Raw genomic sequence first — 11,255 nt, 5'->3', positions numbered from 1 at the left:
AATAAATTCTGCAGCAACTCTTTCCCACCATGGGTCACAGAAATCTTGCTTATGAATTTTGCTTCGTGATCAATAAACAATTCTTCCATAAGTCCTCTTGTGTTCTGGTCTTTGTGATGAAACAACCGTTCTTTCTGCTCTATACCTCAACACCAGAGGTGTTCCAGAAGCAATATTTATTGATCACAAACGAAACAAATGCATAACCAAGTTATCTGCTGCCTTTAGTGGGAAAGACTTGGAGTTCTCAAGAGTATTTCTCGTTGTGTAGTGTCACTCATCGGACAAATATTTCGCTTTTTCGAAAGATTTGATGCCAGAAGATAGACGTGGTACCCGTTATACCAAACCCGAGTGCGGAGCAATGGGAGGGAGTGCTCTCCAGCGATCGCCAGGTCGACCAAGAAGGTCTGATTCGGCGAGCACAACTGGCAGCAGCATCCAGCGGAGCCCTGGACTAAGGGCAACCGACCGTTGTGCTAAAGGATGGACGATTCCATCTGAAGACCGCAGAAGACCAGCGAATCTAGAGCTGATAAAGTTTTTCACTCAATCACTCACTCACTCACTCACTCACTCCGATAGTTCTCGTTTTTCACGCACGTTTATTCTACATGACATGGCTTTTTCATATTTTTTTTTCTTGTCGCTCGTGGCTGTTTCTGCCACGCATGCACGGCTCTTTACCTTTGTCAAGTTGACCAGCGTCTTCAATACCCCTGTCTTCAAAAATAAACTTAGCTGAACTTGCGCTCGTGTGTGCTCCTACCTATTTCGTCGTCCGCCTCTCTTCGCGTTGCTGTTTCCAGTACGCACGTATCACTTGGTTAGGCTGGTAAACATTCTGGCAAGCAAAAGGAAATACCTCCCTCAAAAGGTAGCCCATCCTTCACTACTAAAAGCCAGAGCAAATCGAAAGTAAGCCTTCACAGCGTCCATGCGGCAGCTAGTACACCAGAGCAGCACAAAAAATAGTTAAAAATCCCACTTGATGGAGAGTGGCAACAGAGATGAGAGTTTGCTATTGAATCAGCCACATATCAACGGATGTCTCATGCACGACGCCAAGCTGCTCTTGAGGTAGAACACTTTAGCATCTGGGCATTTGCTACATGTGTGACCTGCGAGAAGGGAATGCGGAGAGAAAATGAGAGTGCGCGGATTCAGAATCTGCCACACACTGCACATAACTGCGCACAAAAAAAAGAAGTACACGCTATACTGGCAAGTAAAAATTTGCGACTCTTTACGAGTGCTGTCTAGAAAAGGAAGAAATGGGTCACTACGGTAAATGTTAGCCAAGACACGCGCAGCGATGTTTCACAGCTGGGAGAAATATTCCCGGCTCTCTCGCAGAACCAAAGACCAGGCGACAGTGCATAGCCAACACCAAGCAGATATCGAATCTTTGGGTAGAAGTCCAGCAGCAGGAATGACCTAAAGATACGCCCAGAGCGATGCGAGCGTGAGCGTGCCTGTACGAGTAAGAACATGCACTGCTTCTTTGAAGCTAGCCGCTCCGGCGTGTCTCCGATCATCCCACGCGATTTGTGTGCAGAACGTCGCGTACACGCCCTTGCGCGTTTTGCGCGGTAGCGTCTGCGCAGTGAGCTAGCTTCATGCACGCGTCATTGTTCACCGCGCAAACGGTGCTTGAGGCGACGACGCGCCGAGTGACGCTCCTTTCGCTTCTGCAAGCAACGCACATTCGGATCGGCCCAGCTCACAGAGGCAGCAGAGAACAGTGGCATGTTTCGGTTATCGCCAATTAAAATTGTACAGTACGCCTTCAACAGAAACGCGCCGCGCTAGATAAAGATGCTTACTGCGGTAGTTTTGGCAGTGATAAGCGATAAGGCGAGCCCGTCGGCGGCTGTGTTCTTTGCCGACGTCGTCACCACACCTCTGTTCATTTGCGCTGCGTATCCGTGAACAGCCACCGCGCGGAAGCTGCGACTTATCGGTTGGCCGTTCTCCGCCAATCCCAAAGAGGCGACATATATTTTGCGGTGCGCCGCACCGTTAGGCGCAGCCTAAATCGAGGCGCGCTTTACCGCTACAGCACAAAAGGTGATCACACTAACCGTGTGGTATACGATGAGCCACTACGGATTAAGAAAAATCATTATGATGTCTTACGAGCGAAGCAACGCTCTGATTATGAGGCAGGTCGTAGTTGGGGACTCCGTATTAATTTTGACTTTGTGGAAATTTTTACGTGCGTACAATGCACAATGCACGTGCGCTTTTTGCATTCCGCTCCTTCGGAATGCGGCCGCTGCAGGGATCGTATCCACGACCTCGAGCCCCGAATTGCCACGGCGGCCGCCATAGTTACGAAATGCGTAAGCGTGACGTGCAACACCGCCTTCCGGTACGAGTGTGGTTGAAGAAAGTGAACGGTGTGCTTAACATCTCACGCTTGTCAATGTCAAAATAGAAAAAAGGCTACGTGCCCAAGAAAACGAGATTACTTACCTATCTGCAGAAGCTCGGCTGCGACTCTTTCGGGGTGCCTTCTCTCCAACAGGCATCATAACCTCTGCCGCGCAACTCAACAAAACAGCCAGGCTCGCACATCAGTCAAAGACTAGTAGCTGAGTCAGCCAACGACTTCAACAGATAAACGTCCCACTTATCGTCGTTAAAGCATTTCACTAAAATGTGCGTCATGATGTCCGAAAAGAAAAAATACTTTCATCCAAAAGCACGAAATGTGAACCACCACACAAGGCAACCAACTAACTGAGTCCGAAAGCCGTTCACAGCTTCACTATCGTATGGAGTTATAAAAACATTTCAAACACAAAATAACCGCACGGAAAAAAACTAAATAATTTGTCATAATTTTTCATCCACTAACCTTCACAAGGTTTCAAGAACAACCTAATTTGTAGCGTAAACAACAAATACTACGACCAAAATATGAGGCTACGAAACTAGCGGTAACCATGTGTACTGTTGCAAAAGTGTGCTCAAAACGAAGCTACAACGGTTGCAACTGCGTGCGCGCACGCACACACCCGAACGCTGCCTTGACGTTGGTGGCGCCACCGAGAAATAAAAATTACTACTAATTTTAGTATTTTTACAAAAGTAACGCTACTAGAATAGTTTATAACACCTTTGCAGATGACAAAGTGACAAGTAAGGTGTGATAAGAGTCCGTTACCTGCATTTCTTTCATTTCCCTTTGGTGTTCTTCTATTCCACTGAACATACGGGACCTCTCCTGCAGGCTTGGGAGAGGACGACAGTTCGGCGAGGCTCAAATAAATCGCATGCTTCTTGCAAGGCGAGAGTCGGGAGCAGCCGCAGATGCAGCGATTAGCTGTGATACTGTTGCGGCTGTTTCTGAATCAGAAGCTCCTTGAAGTCAATGGTTACAGCGACTACGCGCTGCGATCTCAAAGCGTGTTCGTTGTTTTATCTCTTCTACCACGGCCGTTGGATAAAAATAGCTTTATTTACTTTCCGGACAGAGGGTGCGTCGCAGGAAATTCGAAGATCTCTCACGTGTATGTTTTCAGCGTGTGCGCCGCTTGTATCCTACGGTTCCCACAGCGCGTCGGATGCTCGAAGGCAGCGTCGTCGCATGTCGGCCGCTGTCTTATCGCCGGCCGCGCTGCCGCCGTGTCTACTTTTGGGGAACTCCACATGCGCGTAGTCACCGTCTTTGCGAGTGAACTTCGCATTCTTCTGCTCCCCGAAACGTGCTCATTTTGGATCGTACCAATTGCTATGTCATCTAGTCTACGATGGCATTTGTACACTGGCGAAGAAATAAGTCGTTATGAATTTGGGCGGTCATGAAGCTAGTCTAACGCTGCAGTTTTTAGAGAGAGAAAACGGCTACGAAAGTGGGGCGGTCCCGGAGATATATAGGCGCTTTAAAGCGCCAGCTTTAGCGACAGCACGAGGAAGTGGCACGCTGCGCACGCGCCAAGCATTTCAGAAGTTACTGGCTGTCGAACGAGAGGAGCATGCGCGCGTTCGTGGCCTAATGGTTAGAGCACCGGCTCGACGGCCGACGTTCAATGTCACCCCATCGGTCACACATTATTTTCTTTTTTATGAAAACGAGGCGAAAGAAGAACCTACCTGCCGCAAAGCGACAGCAATGAGGTTGGAACGCTTGGCATTAAATTTTTGGAATGTCTTCATATGCGAGTCCTAATTATTGATACTGGACTCAACTGCTACACAACAAAAGAACAACTAGAAAAATCAACACAAATTACCCAATAAATTGTTTATTGAGAACACTCAACGGTAATATTGTTGTGCAAGGATTGAGTGAACTCAATTGCTCTTGAAAATTTGTTGAAGTCCGTTGTTTCAACAATTCCCCAACAATATATCAATGGTTAATCAAAACTCATTTTGTACGGGAACTTGCGGCACTCCGTGCTGCACTTGATTTAATTAATGAGGAACCACCGCAAGCCACAATGGACAGTCTTTGGTGACTCCAAGGCAGCCCTTAAGTCCATACAAAGGCCGATGTGCCACGGACCCAATGAAGAACTGGCCTCAGAAATTCCACTCATGTATCATCGTAGCCATGACAAAGGACGCAACATAATCTTTCAATTGCTTCTAGGACACTGCAGCATCAGCGGGAATGACCACGCCGACAAAGCCGCCCGATCTGCACACGAAGGTGGTCAACGTGGCTTGAATCCGCTTTTGCTAACAGACGCTGAGGCTGGGCTGCGACTGATGTCCCGTTAATGTATCTTCGCTCTGTGGGACTCAAGCGCTTTCACGGTGTGTCGTTTGCGTTCGTTCTCTTCGGACATACGGATGCACCTACTGCCTGGGTTACCTCGACGTCAACAGACCATGCCGTACCGTATGTGGCTAGGCGTTGCATTTACGAAATCGTATGCTTTCCTTATTGGAATGGTCAACAGCCCCACGTGCGCCCGATGAAACATCGATGAGAGGCTCGCACATATTATTTGTATTTACCCGCGATATAGTGCCCAGAGACAAGTGCTGTGCAGAGTACTGGACCAGTTGGACAATCGTCTACTATGAGAACTAAAAGCTTTAGTTCAGTACTCCCACAGAACATCCACGCTAAAGGCCTTAGTCGCGTTATTAAGGTTCCTGCTGTCTGCGGGGCTTCACGATAGACTTTGAGGACGCCGACCCCTACCCCTCTGTAGTGTACGCGGTTTGTTCGTGCCCATCTCTATTTCCCTCTATCTCCCTCTTCCGCTCTCTTTCTCTTTTTACCCCCTTCAACCTTTCCCCATGCAGGGTAGCCAACCGGAACTGCCTCTGGCTGACCTGCCTGCCTTTCTATGCATCCTGTTCTCTCTTGGTCATGTGATGCTAGAATCTTAACCTTACTTCAGTTAAGTTGTGCAAGTACTGTGTTGCGCAGCACTGTTTACTTCAGTGTTTCATTATTAGAGCAAAATTGGGAGAGGCAAAGCTCTCCGCAAGGTCATCAATATTCTTGATAAGCAAAGAAAGCATGCTGTGCCAGACAGGAGTGTTCTAGGAAAGTTGAAACGCTTTCGCCTCCTTATTAAGGCGGAAGCCTTTATTGGCTCATTGTCAAGGTCATCTGCCGTTAGCAGAAACTGTCGCAGCTTTCTGGCCTCCTGATTGGTCTCCTCTGTTTCACGACGTGACTGTCGCTAGGTGCAGGTGTGCGCTTCCTGATTGGCTCGCATGCGTGACGTCACTGTCGTCAAGTGGGGTAGGGGGGTCGGGGTGGTTCGGCGCCGCGCGGGATGACTGATCCCATCTGCACGCGTGGTGGCCGTATGTTCGACGGTGCGGCCTGACGTCACTCGTCAGGCTCTTCAGCTGGCCTCCCGATTGGTCGTTGTGGGCCTGACGTCATTTTTGCCAGGCGCGCGTGATGACCGTCTGCTTGGCTGTGGTGTGGCAGCGGTGATGGCAGCAGTATACTTTGCGGTATCGTTTGGGAAGGATGCCTCGTCTCGCCAAACCAGTGTCTCCCAACACGCGATGTCAGGCAGCCGCTGAACGCAAGCGGCGATCAAGAGAGGCTGAGCGTATACGTCGTATGCATCAGGGCGGCGAGGCACGTCCGACACCACATAGTCCAGGGACGCGACGGGCCAACGCAAGAGAGGTAATGCGTTTGAAGCAACTCACTGCTTCTCCGGGTACCAAGGCAAATGAAGCTCGGAAGCGCCATGACCGACATATTGCAGCGGCAAGCCGAGCAAGTACAAGGCAATCGAGCGAAGTGGATGATGAGGATGGCTAACTACACTCCGACACCGCCATGGAAGACGGGTCTCCTCCTGATCCACAAACGGCCCTGCAACAGTTCGGCGCTGCGAAGCAGCCATCTTGGATGTGGACGCACTAATGCACATGGACACTAATGCACTAATCACAGGCCAAGAGTGTCAAGCCGACATCCTCCCAGAAGACAGCTTTGAAATGATGGACTCAGAACTCATTGAAACGATAGACATAGGCGTAAGCGACGTTGCAGGCATTTAATAAACAAACAAACATTCCCATAACAGTGTGCGAGTTGTGTACCTCCGTGGTGTTTCCGACGCAACAAATCGCCATTGGCAATGGTGTCAGACTTCCGTCGTTTCACACTTTAGTCTCGACAAAGTGTCTACCCTTTTTTTTTTGTGTCTGCACATAGATGCTCAAAATGAATGACCTCCATCCAATGATAAAACTTGAAACATAGCTGTAATAATACCTTTTCTACCCTTCAAACAGATTGCATGTAACTTGGCCTATAGGCTCTTCTAAAGACAGTACGTAAGATATATTCAGTGCATTAGAATGAGGTCTTTAAAACCAATCAAAAGAGAATTGTCTTGAGCAGATTACTCTTATGCATTGAATGTAGCCGATTTGCGTTGCCTTTAGAATATACCTCCATGTCCCGAAGCTACGCACTGAATAATAGCTTTGCGCATTATTCTGCCCTTGTGTATCCTCTGCTGACAAACCGGCGATTGACAGATGCTTCTCCTGGATTTAAAGTTTGTCAACAAAAAACTTAGCGCAGGTTGTTGTTATCTTCGAGCCGTGCCATTTGTGCCTAGATGACGATAGGGCAAACGAACTGCATTAGAAATGTTAACAAAAATCTGCAATCTCCTCCGAGGCACCTAGTATTGATACCTTGTTTGCAATGTTAGAGATCTCAATGAAGCGCTAGTGGTCTTACGTGTTGTATGGAAAAACAAAATCCGATACAAAAGAGACTACACTTTCAACATAATTTGCTAGATATTTATCCGCACATTAGCACAAGGAGAGCTTTGTAGAAAATTGACTAGGTGTAGCATGTTGTTTGGAGCTGCCAGTATACCCGTTGTGTGGAATTAACTCTTTCGCTACCACGCCTATTCAGATCGATCAATTTGATCGACGCATTTCAAGTTCAAATTCTCGCGCTATCGCGCGGCTTGCGAGCGCCTATCGCCATCTAGGTTAGAAAGTGGGAAGCACAAAACGATTTCCGCTATGTTTTGTTGGTTTTTTACTTTCCGGTTCGTCTCCGCCCGCCGCAAAAAGTTTCGGATTGTCCGGCGAGCGCGTCAATCATGGCGTCGTCATCGCGCGCAGACGCTCCTAAAAGACGTCGTTTTTCTCGCCAATCGAGCGCTTCTGTAGCTGATTTTGCGGATGTAATCAGTAGTAGTGAGCCTGAAGAAGATGTGGACACATCAGAATTCAGTACCGAGGCCGAGGATGCATCAAATCAAGCCGGAACATCCAGCGTGTGAGTGTCAGTTCTATGTGCGGCGCACATTTCGATTACTAATATATAGTTATGGGCAGTGGAGCATGTACTCACAGCTATATTATGTGTTTTCAGGGTCTCAATATCATACGGACACGATTCCCTGCCAGCAGCTGTAAAGCGCTTGAAGTTTTTTCCGAGAAGAAACCCGGGGGTCGAAGTTGGCGGCGCGCCCCGGAGTAATGCACGGCACTTCATACGGGCCATCGATGTCTTCCAACTAGTTTTTCACAGCAGAGGTAATCAACGTTATCTGCGAAAACACAAACAAATAAGCGTGGATGCATATTTTAGAGACGCAGACTTACGCAGAAAAGGAGGGCTCATGGAGAAATTTCAGTCCGGGTGAAGTAATGCAATGCATTGGAATACTGTATACATAGGAATTGTGGAACTGCCTCGCCTGCATTTATACTGGAATACCTCGGAATCGTTTTCGGGCCTCATTCCTCCAAGGATTATGCCCTGGAGCCGATTTTTTTCGTTCCTTGGTTTTCTTAGTGTCATGGACCCGGAGAAGACTGACCCTGTCCGCGATGGCAAGCTGCACAGGATTGCACATTTACTGCAGCATATGAACGACGTGTCAGGTCACCTTTTCCAGCCATATCAAAATTTGTGCGTCGACGAAGGAATGGTTAAATCGAAAGGACGATCGGGAATTCGGCAGTATATGCGTGACAAGGGGGTCAAGTGGGGGTATAAGCTATGGGTCCTCGCTGACTCAAGAACAGGCTACACTGTTCAATTCGGTGTTTACACCGGGAAGCGAGAAACACCCAGCTCAAAGGGACTGGCTTATGACCCTGTAACCCGCCTTTATGATGTATATTTGGATCAAGGCTACATAGTCTACCTTGACAACTTCTACACGTCCACCTCCCTCTTTGAACATCTCCTTGAAAGGAAGACTCTCTCTTGCGGAACAACGGGCAAAGATCGTCGTGGATTTCCCTCCCAGTTGAAAGACTCCACTTGGGAGAAAAAAGCTACTCAAAGTGACATTCGCTGGCTGCGGTGCCGTGATGTGCTGTACTTGCAGTGGAAAGACAAGCGCGCTGTAAACATGAGAAGCACAGCACACACTGCCAACAATCGCGTCACTGCAATGCGAAAAGTGAAGAGAGGAGACCAATGGACAAAGCTCCCCATCAGGAAGCCGCTTTTGATAGAAGACTATAATAAGGGCATGCTTGGTGTTGACAAATCCGATCAACTTATTGCTTCCTATAATGTCTTGATGAAGTGTGTCAGGTGGTGGAAGACACTGTTCTTCCACTCCATTGACATTGCTGTCGTCAACAGCTTCATCATTTTCCAGGAACACAGGGAGCATCACCCCGAGATAGAGGAGCTCTCCAGAAAGGCTGGCTTTGACCAGCTTGCATTTCGAATTGAGCTGGTAAACCAGATTTTTGGGTTAGACGACAGACCTAGTCACCCTCCACCTCCTCCAAAGAAGTCTGAGCACAAGCCCCAGGTGCAAGAAAAGCGCCGTAACTGCAAGCTCTGCTATGAAAAAACCAAAGTAGAGATGAAGACGGCAGTTTTTTGTGAGCCATGCGGTGTGCATCTCTGTTTCATCACGACGAGGGACTGCTTTGGAGAATGGCATGCCACTGAACCACGGTAACATTTTTTTTTGTGGAAAGAACAGTTTTCCGAAAAACTTTCTGAAACTTGTGTTATTTCTTTAGAACATATAAGGCTACAAAATTTATATCTTCAAATTTCCTTACCTCTGATATTTTTAAAGATGTGCACCTTTTTCCAGCAGAGCGATGTTCTTGACTGTATAAATTTTTACATTATCAACATTTTTTTCATTAATTTATGTAATAAATACATATGAAATATTTATGTTATTGAATAGTAAATTCCCTTAGCGACATGTTGATACCAAACAATGTAAATAAGGCATTCGTGCATAGCCACCAAAAGATATTTCCTTCTACCTAGTAAAAACTGCCCTTTTTCCCCTGGTTGGGAATTAAAAAGGAAGCTTTTGTTACTGGCATGCGAAGTATGTAGATCTACCGCTCTTGGTAATGTTTGCAAGTAACTGTTGCGGCAAAATTGCTTAGGTTGTGTTCTGCACAGCAACGAAGCATGGCCTCTGCAGAATGTTCTGTCTGAAAAACTGTAGGAAGTTGTATTACGTATGTACCACTACAGTACTGAATGCGCCCATTTGTAGTGACGCATTGAATTATGAATTGAAGGACTTGCTGTGCGTTGGGTTCCTGATACAGACAGTGATAAACCACATTTTTGGCCATGTTATGTTTTGCCGAAACAACATTGCAGTGTGGCATAGCATGCAGGCGCGCGCATCTTGAAGAGAAAAAGAAAAGTTTTCACACAAATGCGTTGCACAGATGTGGTGAGTAATAAAAGAAAACTAGACGCCGAAGGGCATAGCAAACTAAATCTGAAAGAGGAAAAACAATATGAAAAAATAAATGCAGGCGGTGTTGGTCTCCGTTGGCACCTGCAGAGAAAGCGGGATGGCGTTTCCCCCTCTTGCATCAACAAAACCATTGCCATGGAAGCAGGCTTCATTTTTTCTTTGTATTTTTTCCACCCGAAGTTTCGCCTACCCAGCACCAGGTTAGAAATTGGCGTTCGTGACGCAAGTGCCGTTTACTGCCTGGCCATGTTCCAGGTCTCCATAAAGTGCACCGTCTTGCGTCGTCAGCGTGTGGAAAAAACATACCAATCGTAGCCGTGTCTCTATCACTACGTTCACACATATTGTACATGTAGACATAAGTAGCAAACAGAAGGCGCAGTCTCAGCGTTTCATGAAAGTACTAGCGAAACTATCCCGTGCAGTGCGAATGGAGCCAACTACGCAAAAATTCTTCACGGCTAGGGATTCTGAACACCCAACAATTAGCATGGGGTTTGCCTCAGCTTACACTCAATAAATACTCCAAGTCATTCTCTATAGAAAAATGGTGGTGCAGGTATATCAGTGCACTTATTCAGCTATCAGCGTTCTTTTATTTATTCTCTGCATAGCTGGCATCTCACAGCAACAACAATTATTTCGGCTGCAAAAATTGAAGCTGTTGCCGTTTTATAGCAAAGCCCCAGAGCTCTTCCAATTTAGAGACGCACAACGTTAGCTAGCCTACCTACCATCCCTGCGTGAACATGGTTGAGGAGGAGAGACTTCATCGGGAGAACAAAGTGTGAAAATCGGGTGCACCAATGAAACTGATATAAGCGAAGGTTTCAAGAACCAACAAGGCCTAATGGCGCATCAGAAGCGACCCACCGCATTGTTCAGTGTGAACGCGTCCCTCTAGCAGAGAAATCTAAGACGGTTTCCTTGCTCAACAACAGGAGCGAGAGTGTGGCCCCAAGAACATTCCGCACACGGGCCTTATCAGTCTACTGCGCTGAAACGGAATGTGCATTTCTAAATTTTTTCACCGTGCAGAAAGTACCTTTCTACGTTTTAAGACTAAAGACACGC

General features: G+C 47.2%; 1 pseudogene; it reads left to right on the top strand.

Annotated features, from left to right (window-relative positions):
• The first annotated feature begins 8,052 nt into the window (after positions 1 to 8,052).
• LOC140212986 (piggyBac transposable element-derived protein 4-like) lies at positions 8,053 to 9,498 on the top strand (annotated as a pseudogene).
• The last annotated feature ends 1,757 nt before the right edge of the window (positions 9,499 to 11,255 follow it).

The sequence above is a fragment of the Dermacentor andersoni genome, chromosome 8 (assembly GCF_023375885.2).
Source record: "Dermacentor andersoni chromosome 8, qqDerAnde1_hic_scaffold, whole genome shotgun sequence".
In the NCBI taxonomy this organism is placed as follows: Eukaryota; Metazoa; Arthropoda; class Arachnida; order Ixodida; family Ixodidae; genus Dermacentor; species Dermacentor andersoni.
This window is presented reverse-complemented; position numbering and strand designations above follow the sequence as displayed.